This window comes from Mus pahari, chromosome 2 (assembly GCF_900095145.1).
Source record: "Mus pahari chromosome 2, PAHARI_EIJ_v1.1, whole genome shotgun sequence".
Taxonomy (NCBI): Eukaryota; Metazoa; Chordata; class Mammalia; order Rodentia; family Muridae; genus Mus; species Mus pahari.
Window position 1 is genome coordinate 23,347,978 of NC_034591.1, and position 15,900 is coordinate 23,363,877.

The following is a 15,900-nucleotide window of genomic DNA, read 5'->3' on the forward strand; positions in this document are numbered from 1 at the left end:
AGGGGCCAAAGAATGCCACAAAGATTACACTACTCAAAAGATCTCATGCAACAGATTTACTTGGGTGGGGAGGTATAAAATACTACCTCAGAGCTTGAAAGAAAGAAAGAAAGAAAGAAAGAAAGAAAGAAAGAAAGAAAGAAAGAAAGAGAGAGAGAGAGAGAGAGAGAGAGAGAGAGAGAGAGAGGCATACGAATATAAATCACACTGGGTTAAAGCCTACCCTAGTTACTTCAGTTTTAGTTAATCACGCCTGATCACGCCTGAGTTAACCCAGAGCTGTGCTTATGCTGGAAGGCCCTGTGTGGAGTCTTTTTCTTGCAGGAATCAAACCTGGGGAAGTGGTAATTGTCCAGGAAACTGGGTTTGGTTTGGGGCTTCTGCTTTTATGTCCATCCAACATGGGAATCACCTTCTGTGAAGTGGCATGGGCTGCCTATCTTTAGAGTTACTCATAAGTGGTATCTCTTAGTATAACTCATCCCTTCCAGGATGATGATGTGGGAGAGGTGTGAGCTTCCGTATCTCTGAGAATTTCCACATCACACACAGATCAAGCAAGATAGTGCTTTGAGTCTTTTGAAGGGATGAAGTTCTGCTTTTCAGATTCTCACAAAATCCCTGTGAGGAAGAAAGTGTTGCCCTTATCACCATTGACAAGCACAATACAGTGTTATGTGGTGGTGGCACACGCCTTTAGTTCCAGCACCCTGAAGGCAGAGGCAGGCAAATCTGAGTCCAAGGCCAGCCTGGTCTACATAGTAAGTTCCAGGACAGTCAAGGATATACAGAGAAACCCTGTCTCAAACCAACCAACAAACAAATAAATGAAGCACAATTTAAGAATAAACAAAACAGAGGTCCAGGGACCAGAGCTAAAGTGACTTATCAAATTGAGGGCACAGAGACTACTGGGTGATCACTGTCAACTTAGGGGAGTATGGTAATAACATTGTGTTCCCATGGAGACATTTCTTAAATCTGAATAGATTTGTCCTGAAGCTTTAGGAACATGACATGTACCAGTGTCCATAACACCTCTCCTTTAGTTTCAAATGCTTCGGGGAAATAATATGCTAGTATATTAATGACTAATGAAAGTGATTAGTAGCTACCTATTGTTATCCACTATCTTATTTCTCCTTTATATTCTTGAAAATTTTTTATAATAGAAGAATGAAGTCACCCATAACTACTCTTTGACACACATTCTGATTCCTAATATACTAATCTTAGGAGCAAACTAAGATCTAGTGTGCTTGTGGGAGTGGTAAGCAGAGAAGTGCATCCATCTCAGTTTCTTATATTCTTCCCCCCCCACCTCAGTTTTTCAAGACAGGGTTTCTCTGTATAGCCCTGGCTATCCTGGAACTCACTTTGTAGGCCAGGCTGGCCTCGAACTCAGGAATCTGCCTGCCTCTGCCTCTGCCTCCCAAATGCTGGGATTAAAGGCATGCGTCACCACGCCCGGCTAGTTTCTTATTTTCTTAATTCATCACAAGAGCTAAAAACAATTCTATCTGAGTACTATTGGACAGTGTTTCCTTGCCTCATTAGTCTAGAAACAGAGTCAGCCAAAGCCATGAGGAAGTACCAACTTCAAACCAGACAGAGGTATGCCCTTGAGACTGACATTTGAGGAAGACCTCAGAAAGTGTGCCAAGGCAAACAGCGCTATCCAAAAGACTGACTGATATCAGCCTTGCCTTCTGTCTGAGCCTGTGTCTTGTCTTCTTGTTTAACTTATTTTTGAGAAATTCATACATTCATAGAGTATTTTTTACTTCCTTCCCTCCCTCGCCACACTCCAAATCCTCCCTTAGCCCCCCACCCCCTCTCAGATTCATAACCCTTTCTTCTATAATTATTGTCTTACATATATGCAACTTGAAGGGGGTTTTCCCTTGCTTCACATCGGGTTTTTGTTGTTGTTGTTGTTGTTGTTGTTGTTGTTGTTGTTAGATCGTCTATGTCACTTACAGAGAACATTAACACTCCATGTGATGTAACTTCATTTAAACTCTACTTTTATTTTCAACTTCACTTGCATACACCAAGTCCCCATGAAACAGTCTCACTGGACACTGCTACCAGGCTTCCTCTCCTGACTGGGCGTGTCATTGGGCACTTAAACAATGAGCCTAGTCCCTTGATTTTGCACTCTACTTCCTCCTAGCTTGCACCAATTCAACTTTGTTAACTGGACCCTACAAAGATCTGACAAGAAAATTCCATACACACGTGTCAAAGGAAATTAATTTTGTGGATCGTTAAAAGTTAACATTCCAAAATCCATCTTAAGATTCAATCCAATAACCATCAAAATTCCAGTGTAATTCTCCACAGTGATATCCTACAGGTGTCCATATAGTGCATGCTATAGTTGATGCTCTTGTTTACCCTCCAGAACTTGTGGGTTAAGACCCAAGGGCTAAAAACACCACATACTTGAGCTGTGAAACTTGAAGAAACTAAGCTGGTACCTATGTGGACATTTCATCTCTACTGAATAGCTTTCATAGTGTGAAGGTGCTTTGTGTGCTATGAGAGGAGAATAGTAGCATCAATTTTATCCAGTTTGGCACCATGCTACAACAACCACTGGTTGAGCAAGACATGCCCACTGGTGCATAGGGTGGCACAAACACTATAGAAGTAACCAATCACTTTATGGTTGGACTTAAGGCCTGCTCCACAAGTTGAAACTCATGCCTGAATTTGCTATTGAAGAATGAACCTGTGGCTAGAAAATTGGTCATAGACTTTAAGTGAAAACCTACTAAAATCACTCTGTTAACTGGGCAAAGTATTAAACCAATTCCTAATGACTTTTCATTATATCCCATAGCCAGCACACCTGTGAACCCCCATCAAAGAAACTTCTTATTGTAGTAGATGACAATTTACACAGAGACCCACAGCTGGTCAAGGTGTAGAGAATAAGAGACTGTTAAATTCTCAGCTCTAAATGTGATATCTATATCATCCTAATACATGTAATTCACTCCTTCATCCCAAGGCTCGGGGATCATTATAGAGTATAAAGAGTGTGAAAGCCAGAAGTAGAAAATGACTATGAGAAAACAGTGTTTGCAAACATAGAAATGTGGTTGCATCTCTGAACTCACAGTGGTTATGATAGCATGTACAAGACCTGTGCAAGTTCAAGACAGAAAAATCTTAGCATGGGCAGAAAAGGTGGGCATGATGCCCCATCCTCTAGTGAGGAGGCTATTAACAATTGATGGGTTCTGAGAAATGGAGATTCATTTTAAGAATATGGCCCTGGGAACCTGATACCGTGGTCTCTTGTGAGGCTATGCCAGTGCCTGCCAAACACAGAAACGGATGCTCACAGTCAGCTATTGGATGGAACACAGGGTCCCCAATGGAGGACCCTGGACCTGAAGGGGTCTTCAACTCTATAGGTGGAACAACAATATGAACTAACCAGTACCCCCAGAGCTTGTGTCTCTAGATGCATATGTAGCAGAAGATGGCCTATTTGGCCATCATTGGGAAGAGAGGCCCGAGTACAGGGGAATGCCAGGGCCAAGAAGTGGGAGTGGGTGGGTAGGGGAGAAGGGGCGGGGGGGAGGGTATAGGGAACTTTCAGGATAGCATTTGAAATGTAAATAAAGAAAATATCTAATTAAAAAAAAGAATATGACCCTAGAAGATTAAATATGCTCCAGTGGATACCCATAGAGCCAAGAATACAGAGACAGCACAAATTGTACTTGGTGAATTGTTTTTGCTTGCCTGTTTGTTTTTTCAGGTACAGAGTTGGGTGAGTAGAGAAGAGATGGTAGATCTGGGATGATTTGTGGGAGGGGGTAAATAAGTGCAAAATACATTGAACAGAACATTCAAAGACCTAATAGAAAAATTAAGTTAACATTCTGCCTTCTATTGCAGTCATCTCTATAGGTCCAGTTCGATATGACACTACTGTATATTCAAAACAAGTAATGATCAATGGATGCAGGGTGTGAATCTGAGTAGACTATGAAGGCAAGTGTGATATAACATGTGGCTGCAGCTGTATTTGTGCATGTGTGAATGAAGGGCTGTGCTGTTGTTCCTATGGTATCAGGCTTTCACATTGCCCTACTTGAACTACATTTACCTGTCAGGACTAGAAAGTAGAAAACACTAGGATTAGACATGCTTTACTTCTTTGTGACATCGTGACTAAAAAGCTTCTCATTGCTCCTTGTTCTGTGTATTAAACTTAAAACTACACCTGTAAACTATACATCATTTTTAAACAGTTATTTAAATAAAATGATGGATGATGAGGTCAATTTCTTCTTGAAATGGTTCTAGATACTTGTTATATATTATGTGAGATTAATTGGACTTGAGGAACACAAAGTTTAAAGTTGTATTTCCCTCATACAAGTTTATGGGGATTTATATCCCTACTGCTCATTGCATGCACCAAATATACTGTAGATATTGGTGAATAATGGTTAAACCAGCAAGTTTGGGTTTTCCCAAGTGTAGTGAGCTTCCAGGAGCCATATGGCCCTCCCATCCTCCTGTCAGGTAGCCCATGTTGGTAGTGTGTTCCTTTGCTGATGGTGACATAACAAAGTACCACAGTATAAATCAGCAACAGCAGTTCAATCTAGAAGAAACCTCAAGGTTCTGCCAATCAGCCAGAGTCCTCAGAAGTGGCAAGAAGCTGCCAGAACACTACCAGAAATTCATTGGTATGTTTCTCTCTATGAAGTCACGAGAAACAATAATCAGCAAAGAGTGGCAAGGTGAACCAATACCATACTGTCTGTTGGGGTATATTTATACCCTTTCCAAACATCAAGTCTTCTCTCAAGCATCTACTCTAGCAGTATATCATATACCTTTTTTTTCAGGTAACTTCCAGAAAAATACCACATGTCTGTTCCCAGCAAAACATCCTCCCACATGTCTGTTTCAACAAAAAACATTCTCTTATAGGACAGTTTCTAGAAAAACATCACAGGGCCCAACCAAGTCTCTAAAAAAAAATCAGAAATTTCCATTTCATTGAGTGGCTTAAATAACAGAAACTTATTCATCATATCCTAGTTGAAGGTCAAGGTATAGCAGATGGGCTCCTCCTTGGTCTCATAGATGATGTCCTTCCCCTGTGTGTTTACATGGTCACCTTTGTGTGCCCTGCATTTCCGAGCTCCTCTTCTCTTAAGTAGATCAATTACACTGGATTAGGGATATCTCTAGTGAACTCACTTTTTTAACTTAACCTTGAAGGTCCCAGTTCCTAATGTAGTTACATTCTGAGAAGTTCAGACTTCGATTAATGAATTTGAAACACAAGGAAACTCATGGTTCCTTTAGTAGTATATCAAAGCAGAAGAACATTGAGTTCTTAAGATTAAGGTCTAGGCTACCTGATGGTCCAGGAGAGCCTTTCACAATCCATAACAGTAGTGATGAAACAGGAGAAAGAGAACAATTTCAGCAGAAGGAGGAGGGGACCACCAAAGACATCAAAACAGAACACACAAGTAAGTTCTGTTGTCTAGATGGAATACCTGTGGTGAAGGAATTGTCATTGTCAACTGTGAGCCTGAGATTCATATCTTAACTGGGCCTTTAGTATGTCCTCCCTTACACAGATAGTCAGTGGCACTTAGTAGTGACAGAGATGAGCTCTAAATTTTTATTACATATATGTGTTTGTTTGTTTGTTTGTTTGTTTGTTTGTTTTTCTGGTGGGCCTTTTTTCATTCGGTTTGATTTTCATTTTTTGTTTTGTTTTGTTTTCAGGACAGGGTTTTTCTGTGTTGCCTGGTCATCCTGAACTCACTCTGTAGACCAGGCTAGCTTGAACTCAAAAATTTCCTGTGGAGTGCTGGGATTAAAGGTGTGCTTTACCAATGCCCAGCTTCAGCTAGGTTTCTTAAACAGCCAATGCTCACCTACCTAGGGACAATGGTACCCACTATGCACTAGATTCTCCCATATCAATCATCAATCAAGACAATCTTTCACAGACATGGCCACAGGTCAATCTGATTGAGGTAATCTTTCAAGTGATATTGCCTCTTCTTAGGTACCTAGGGATGTCATGTTGACAAGAACAAGATACTGGCATACCATGGTATACACGTGGGGAGATGTGGGTACTTGTATGCTAGGACAGATATGTGGCAGTCAAGGACACCTTCACAGAGCTGCTTCTTTCTACCTTGTAGGCTGTGGGGATTGAGCTAAGACTGTCAGGCTTGGCAGCAAGTACTGTCAGTCACTAGACATCTTGAAAATCCCAGAATTCTTAATTCTTTCACTCCCCTAAAGCTTCCCTGACTGCAAACTTTTCTGTCTTTCTGCACCAGTCAGCTCGGCTGTAACATTAACATATCCTGAAGTGGAAACTTAAGAGTTCTTTGGAAAGTCAGTTATGTTAGATGGAGTTTTGCTGGGATAAATACATGAAGGAGTGTTTTCCTGAAGCAGACACAAGTAAAAGGATGTTTTGCTAAAGCAGACATGTGAAATAACATTTTGCTGAAGCAGACACAGGTGAAAGGATGTTCTACTAAAGCAAGCACAGGAAAGGACACATGATGAAGGCTTCTTTACTAATGGCACACATTTATTGGTCTGCCTTACATTGAATAGTTGAGCTCCATTTGTCAGAACTCCATAGAGAGAAATGCACCAAAAAAATTCTGATGGTGTGCCATGGCTTCTTGCTGCTTCTGCAGATTCTGGCTGATTGTCAGAGTGATGTCACCTGAGACAGATGCATGTGCTGATAGAACTCAATGGACAGTGATGGAGGCTGAGCTTGACTTGCTTATAGAATTAGTTGTGCAATACTTGTGGGTCTCGTGTCCTCACTGATTTTCACTTCACTGAGAGAGGCACAGCTGAGAACTTTTCAGAGCATTCTTATTGGCAGTGGTCCCTCCTGCTGACTTGTGCCAGTTTAGCTGAGACCTGGCTGTTTCTGGTAGGTCATGCCACCACTGCTACTGTCCCAACTCTACCAAACTGGACTGCTGTTATATCCATGAAGTGTTTTCAAGTAGGCCGAGCCTCCACTGCTGACCTGTGAACTGAACTGTTGATTTTCTGGCAATGCAGATGACATATGTTCCAAAGAACCATTTCTAAACAGGTTCACTTCCCCCATATCCTAATAACTTTTCTTTTCCATTACCTTTGATGGGCAATGGGCTAGAAGAGAGGTTAAAGCAATTAAGAACCATCATTAAAAGTAAGCTTTGAAAAAATTAAAGTTACAATATCCCAGGATGGTCAGTTTGCAACTTGATATATACTTTCTTAGGATCTACAGTTAAAAGTGATAATAAGGACTATTCTCAGGTTTTCCTACCCGTTGGTCCTACCACGACTCAGAAAAAGCTCTGGTGTCTTTTCTGCATTAAAAGGTCCAGTTTTATCAGGCAAATGCCCTTTATGGTGATTGTAGTATGTATCGCATGCCCCAGTCTCCAAATTCAGTCACCATCGGTATGGGAACTTTAGTACAGGAAGTGAGTGATTTCTACATCTAACCACAACATATTACCCTGGAAACACATGATGTCCTCAGGCATCTCTTCTGAGAAGCATATGTGACCTAGCTGCACACACCTGCCAAGTATATTCTCCTCCAGAGTATTTCCCATAGCGTATCTGGCGAAAGGATAAGTGATGAGCAACGTCGAATACTCTGGGAAAATGCATTCCTAGTCTGTTCATAAATTTATTTTTAAGGATCAGACTGAATTCACTCTAATTAGAAGACTTAGAAGCAGTTTCAAGAGTCTTCAATAACTTAATTATTTAGTTTAAGGAAGGAACTAAAGGTCTGCTCATGCTTCTAAAGTACACTAGACCTTTAATTTTATTGTATGAGCATGTATTGATTAAACAGAGTAATGGTTCACTGTGACATTTCTTACATGTATACAGTACACCTGTGTCATATCGGTCCTGTTTCCCTTGCTTCCCTGCTCTTCCCCTTACACATAGTTAATACTTCTTTCTTTACTCTCATGCCCCATTCCACACTTGTGAAAGACCACTCGGTGCTTATCTTTCAGAATTGTTTATCTCACTCACCCTGGGGATTCCAGTTCCATCCATTTTCCTGTGAACAACATCATTTCATTTTTCCTGGAGGCTGAGTAAACTGTCGTGAGAATACATCACATCTCACTTATTCCTGGTGACAAGCACCTCAGCTTGTGCTAGACCTTTCCTGCTATGAAGAGTACTGTAATAAACACAGCTGCCCATGTCTCTCTAATAAGCTGACTGAACCTCCAGAAGTCATATGGCAGCTCAGACAGAAGTTCTGAACTTAGTTTTTTGAACTATACCCATACTTACTGCCATGGTGAATGCATTAGTTTACCTCCCACAAGCAGTAAATAAAATTTCCTTTCCTCCTACAGCCTTACCAGCATTTCTTCATTTCCTTGATAATGGACATTCTGTCTGGAATAAAATAAAATCTTAGTGACATTTTTGCATTGCATTTCCCTGATGACTAAATTTGCTAACACATTTTTATATTGATTGGTCATTTGTATTTCTTCATTTGAAAAATATTTGTTCAGCCTATTTGCCCATTTACTGACTGGACTGATTTTTTTCATTGTTTAAATTTTTAATTCTTTCTATATTATGGATATTAATCCTATAATGAATGAGTAGTTGGAAACATTTTCTCCCAGTCTGTAGGCTGTCTCTTAATTTTTCATTTTTGTTTGCTATGCAAATTCTTTTTAGTTTTTTGAAGACTCCTAACTTATGTCTGTATCTCATAACTTTTTTTTACATTTTTCCCAAGTAGGTTCAACATTCCAGGTCTCTCATTGGGCTTTTTAATCTATTTTTTATTTGATTTTTGTATAGAGTGGAAGACAGTGTTTGAGTTCGAGTTCTTCTACACATGGACACCTACTTTTCCCACCATCACTTGGTAAAGAGGCTGTTTCTCCAGTCTATGCTTTCATACCTTTCTCAAGAATCACATGACCATATCTGTATGGGCTTATTTCTATGCCTTCTATTTTATTTCATTAGTGTATGTGTTTGGTTTTGTTCATGTACCATGCTGGTTTTGTTACTAAAGCTCTGTGGTATAATTTGAAACCAAGTGCTAGTGTTACTATTCCTGAATACTTCCTATTCAGACTCTCTTTGGCTCTGTGAGACCTGTGCTTTCATATTAATTGTAGCTTTTTTTCCTGTTTTTATGAAGAAGGTCATTGGCATTTTGATGGTGTGATGGTTTTTATATCCTTGGACCAGGGAGTGGCACCATTTGGAGGTATGGCCTTGTTGGAATAGGTGTGTCACTGTGGGTGTGGACTTATGATCCTTACCCTAGTTGCCTGGAAGTCAGTCTTCCACGAGCAGCCTTTGGATAAAGATGTAGAACTCTCAGCTTTGCCTGCCCCATGCCTGCCTGGATGCTGCCATGCTCCCACCTTGATGATGATAGACTGAACCTCTGAACCTGTAAGCCATTCCCAATTAAATGTTGTTTTTTATAAGACTTGCCTTGGTCATGGTGCCTGTTCACAGCAGTAAAACCCTAACTAAGACAGATGGTGATTCTATTGAATCAATGGGATCTTTGAGCTGTAGCCCTTTTAACAATATCAGTTTTTCCAACCCAGACACATGGGAGGTTCTCCATTTTCTATTGTCTTTTTCAGTTTCCTTGGTGATTTACAGTTTTCACTGCTTAGCCTTGAAGTGTCCAATAATCTTGATGTGGTAGTCTTCTGACTTCACCTACACTATGGTACTTCACTCTTCATCCAGCTGACAGCCTTTCTTCTTTAGTCCTTTTATACCACTGTGGGTCTAGGAGATTCTGGAAGGATGGATCAGCTCCATGGGAACTGCCTCCAGTGGATACTTCTGTACACGCCACACCTAGTGTGAGGAATTTCACAGGCAGTGCTTCAGGACTTCAGTTTCTGAAGTTGAGGACTCTGCTTCTTTAGACAGAGTGAACAGTTTGTTAATACTTGTGCACATAAACTCTTGTGATATGTACACTGGGCTGTCTTCTATATTAAAGCCACTATAATGTCCCTGTCAGCTCTGTGACATCAAGCACCCTCTTCCTTTCTCTGCACTGAATCAAACAGACCCAAGATTAACTCTATCTCCCAAAATCTTGAGACTGTGACTTTTGAGCCAGTCCATTGGGAGACACAGGAAGTGCCTATGTAGCTAGGTTTCTCTATAACCAACCCACCTGAATAACCCTCCCTGCCCCTACTTCCCCCAGATCTGCTGGGCCTGTGTGAGAATTCTCTCTATTCTTGCTCTCTGAATGCCTCAGCTCCCCTAAATCATAGTCAAGCTACTTACCCCACTCAAGGCGGCTACTGACCTGATGCATCCTCATTTGCATTCTGTCTCTACCCAGACCTTACTTGCACCATGATGATAAAGGGGAATTAGGAAAAAGTTCATCAAATTGTGTCCCAATCAATGGACAGTGCTTTTTACTTCGTCCCCAATAAGCCAGAGAGTCTACATTTTAAAGAGCTAGCAAGTGCCTGGAGAGCTCAGCATCTGAAACAGTCAGAGAATGAAGAAACTGAACATAGGTGTGATACCTTCACTGTCGTGGCTCAGAGACTCAGTCTTCAGTGTGGTCCTTTTTCATGGTCATGACTGGCCATGAGTTGATGCCGGGCATGCCACAAAACACCCAGGAAAACTCACATTGTGGTGGCAAATACAGCCACCCAAGATACTTGCTGCCTGCAAAATCCATTCCTAGGATAGCCATCCAGGTTTCCTTCTTTACCCACATGTCCACAAAACCCCATCTCATCTCAGAAAGAACATTTCATCCTAGGGAATTGCAGATAGAACACAGAAGACAGTGAACCCGAAGGGGCCACCATGCAGCCATCATCATGTGGGAAGCCTCTCCTCCCAGGTCAGCAACAGTTTCATTTTTATATCAAATAACCCTGATAAAAATACCACTACCTCTTTGCTAGAATGGTCTTCAAAAGGAAAATACTACTGGTCTCTATTATAGGAAAAGATATTTTGGTTCTCCTGTGAGCTTTATCCAAATCTTTCCAGACTTGCTAAGAATACAGATGCACCAAACAGGGTTGAGCAATGGGGGAACATGTGCTATCTACCCCAGCTTGTGGCTGAGGACTTTCCAAGCACTTTTGCTATATTCCCATCAGAAGATTCATCGACCATCAAAGTGTTTAGAGTCGGCTAACTTCATCAGAGCTGGCAGGACACTAGAAAACACTCTGACAGCAGCACAAGCCTTCACATGAGACCAAACAAAAATGCAGGTTGTGAAAGATGCTCCTGGGCTGGCGGAATTCCCCTCATTATCAGGAAGCCAGTCTAGTCTGTCCAGAGCATGCCTCCTGGTACGTGCCTGGACTCTACTCTCGCTCTAACTGTGCTTGCTTCTGACAAGACAGCATCACCTAGTGGAGGAGTGCCAGGAGAACTTGGGATACCTGCATCACAGAATTCCTGGGGTCTTGGCTCTCAGCTAAAAATGGAGGCAACAAGTCATCACCCTTCAGTTTTTAATCCTTATAAGGTTCGCTCAGAAAGACTTCCCACTTCTCAAAATTCAATAAAGGCAGAATAAGTCAAATTGCTATGTTAGAAGTTTTCCTGTTGCTACTCAAGGTCACTGTGCTCAGATTAGGGGGGCAGACACTTTGGGCTTCTGTGTACTCCCCTTCACTCTGCCTCAGGAAAGAGGCTATTGGAAACCCTCTATGTGTCTAATTTTTGGGTGCTGAGGGCCACTTCTTAGATCTGGGCTAATCTTCCTCTGCTGAGGACACCATTCCTCCCTAGTCAACTTTTCCTTAGAAAAATTTTTTGGACTTATACACAATCTCATAGCTTGAGAAAAAGTAAAAAGTAAAAGAACATTTGCAGTGAGCAGGGGCATGCAGGACAAGGGCAGTGTTCTGACAGGCACATTACTAACTGTAACTACTGTGGCTATGATATCAGCCCAGTCAAGGATGTATCCACATTCACCCAGCAAGGCCTCCAGCACGTACTGAACCACTTCCTGCAAGACTAAATGTTAGTAAAATATTCCTCTGTTTTATTTTAGTTTTATGCTATCATGAGACTCACTCTACTATGAAGTTTTAAAGAGAGTTTCTAATTGTATTTTTCCAAATAAAATTTATCTTAATGGAACCTTCAAATTATTCCCAAAATATGCTCACATGCTGGTACGGCCCTTAATATATTTTTACTATTTTGGAACAATTATTTCTTTCAGGATATCTAAGAAATCCAAATTATGGGCTAGTGAGATGGCTCAGCGGATAAGAGCTACCGACTGCTTTTCCAAAGGTACAGAGTTCANATCCCAGCAACCACATGGTGGCTCACAACCATCCTTAATGAGATCTGACTTCCTCTTCTGGAGTGTCTGAAGACAGCTACAGTGTACTTACATATAATAAATAAATAAATCTTAAAAAAAAAATAGAAATCCAAATTACATTCTCCATGTTCTTCTGCCTACAGGGTCAGCTTAGTCTCCTGAGGTAATTCTGTCCCCTGAGGTAACTATGTCTCCTGGTCTCCCTCCTCTGAGACTTCTCCAGAAGCAACTGTGCACTTGTGCCAGCATGGAGAGGTGGGTCTGGGCACCTTCGGTGACAACTGACAGTAGAAGGGTACATTCTCTCCTGGCCTCCTTCACAGGATCCAGGCAGCAAGCACTCTCTGGGGCTGTGCCTGGGAGAACTGTTTGTTTTCTTAGCAGAGGCCATGCTCCAGCAGCACTCCTACCTGAGCCTGTAAAGACCCTGCTGCAAATGGGTGAGATTCCTATGGCCATTGCACAGTCAACTCCTGCCTCTTGTCAGAGACTCGCAGAACCCAAGGGCGGCCTGAGCCTTTCTTCTTGGTCTCTCAGAAGGTACCAAGCTACAGGATTGCAACCCCCATCAGTCTTCCCACTCCTGCCTTAGATTTGCCATCCCCTCAGTTCATGAAAAGCCTAAGAACACAGGTTACATGTGTCAGGATCTGTGAGGCCACCCTTCCTCCAGTTCTCTTTCTGATACCCCTAGGGAACACTGTGCATGGTAAAGGCCCTGGTCTGGAACATGGGTCATATACCTTTGAGTTCGACCTCCACCATTAGAACAGACCACCCAGCCCTCTGTTAGATTTGTTAGATCATAGTCCTCTACTCTGACATAACATGCAGCTTGTCAGAGTCCCAGCTGATACTAATACTTCAGTGGGGTGCTAGAGGCTGGGGAAGGAGGACTGAGAAGAAAAGAAATGATGCTCAGAGGTACAAAGCGTTAGAGGAGCAGTGCTATGAGCTAATGTACTGCACAAAGCACACAGTTAATAATGAGGACAGGTGCTGGCGAAGACATAGGGAGGGAAGAACACATGCTCACTGCTGAGAGAGTATAAACTAGTGCGTACACTATAGAAATCAGTGTGGACATTACTCAAAAAGCCAGAAATAGATCTATGATGTGATCCAGCTATAGCACTCTTGGGAACATACCCAGAGGACCCCATATCCTAGTGTAGAGATACACATTTCATCCATGCTCGTTGTTATTCTATCCACAACAGCCAGAAAGTGAAAACAGTCTAAATGCCCTTCCACTGATGAATAAACAATGAAAATGTGGTATATTTGCACACTGAAATTTTATTCAGCCATTAAGATAAACAAAATTCCCCTTCTGGTCTGGGCTGGTATTCTGAGCAGACCTTGGGGACAAACTCCACAGCCAGTCCCACAACACCGAGGGGAAACTCCACTCCCAGGCATTCTAACACACACAGGATCCCAGGATGCAAAGATCCCAGGAGCTTGATCATACCAAGATCTCAGGGTCACAGAGGCAGCTTGGCTTCCAGGAGCTCTGGCACACCCAGGATCTCAGGATCACTGGATCCCAGAACCACAGGATGATAGAGACAGCTTGACTCTGAGGAGTTCTGACAAAACCAAGATCACAGGAAGAATGAGCTCCAGTCAGATAAAGCCAGGGCAGGTAGCACTAGAGATAATCAGATGGTGGGATACAAGCATAAGAACATAAGCAACAGAAACCAAGGTTACTTGGCATCATCAGAACCAAATTCTCTCACCATAGCAAGTCCTGGATACACCATCACAATGGAAAAGCAAGATTCAGATCAAAAATCACTTCTCATGATGATGATAGAGGACTTTTAGAGGAACATAATGAAATACATGAGAACATAGGTAAACAGGTAGAAGCCCTTAAAGAGGAAAACACAGAAATCCCTTAAGAGTTACAGGAAGAGCTTGTGCTCCAGGTCGCTCAGGGACCAGTCTGACCAGGAGAGCCTGCAGACTGCAGAAGCAACATAGATTCTGGGACAGAACCAGGTTTGGGCCTTCATCTTCAGCCAGAAAGCAGATCTAAGATCCAGACACCTGCGCTCATTCCCCGCCAGGAGAGGGGTGGCCCTCAGAAAGGGCTCTGGCCACCAGAGCAGGAGAGAGAGCCATCTTGCATCCCGAATCTCTTAGAAACCAGTATGCACAGGAGACCCTGTGGACTGCAGAAGCAACATAGCAGACCACTGAGACTCAGGAGAGAGGTGGACTCCCAGGAGTGCTGAGAGGGGCTAAAAGAATCACAGGAGGAACAAGCTCCAGCCAGGGACAGCTATAACAAATAACGCCAGAGATTACCAGATGGCGAAAGGCAAATGTAAGAATCTTACTAACAGAAACCAGGACCACTCACCATCTTCCGAACCCAGCACTCCTACCTCAGCGATTCCTGGATACCCCAACACACCTGAAAAGCAAAATTCAGATTTAAAATCATATCTCATGATGCTGGTAGGTGATTTTAAGAAAGAAATTAATAACTCACTTAAATAAATACAGGAGACCGGCGCCTTTTCCACCCAAGGAGGAGTGTCTGCCCGGGAGCAGTCTCTGGGCCTGAACGATCACCCAGCACCTTTCCTGCCCGAGGAGGGGTGTCTGCCCAGGAGGAGTCTCAAGGCCTGAGCCGGAAGGTGAGCCATCTTTGCTCCGGTGCACTGCCGGGGAGAGGGCAGATTGGAGAGGTGTCACAGCTTCTGGGAAGGATCCCATTTCTGGTTCCAGTCATCCGGGTGCCTATCCCGCCCTAGGAGGGGTGTCTGCCCAGGAGCAGTCACCTGGCCTGAACCAGCACCCGGCACCTTTCCTGCCCGAGGAGGGGTGTCTGCCCGGGAGGAGTCTCAAGGCCTGAGCCGGAAGGTGAGCCATCTTTGCTCCAGTCCATTGCCGGTTAGAGGGGGGCCTGGAGAAGTGACGAAGCTTCTGGGCTCCAGTCTGCGCTGGCAAGAGTGTGGACCACAGAAGCTACACAGCTTCAGAACAGACAGAAGCAACCTAACTCCTGGGACAGACTCTATTTTGGGCTCCAGAAATTTGGGCAACTTCCTCTCCAGAGGAAAGGTGGCGACCAGTAAGGGTTCTGTCTGACAGAGCAGGTGAGAGAGTCATATTGTGTCCAGGGTCCCTCAGTGGCTACACTGTGCAGGTGAGTGAATAATTTGCAGAGGCAACACATCTTCTGGCACAGGCCCTGTTTTGGGCATACATCTTCATCAAGGAGGCAGATCTGAACGACAGCCCTCTGTGAACATTCCCTACTAGAAGAGAGCTTCCCTGCAGAGAGTAATCGGACCATTGAGACTCAGGAGAGAGCTGGACTCCCAGGACTGCAGACAGAGGATAACTGAATCACATGAGGAACAAGCTCCAACCAGAGACAACTATAACAACTAACTGCAGAGATCACCAGATGGTGAAAGGCAAACGTAGGAATCTTACTAACAGAAACCAAGACCACTCACCATCATCAGAACCTAGCACTC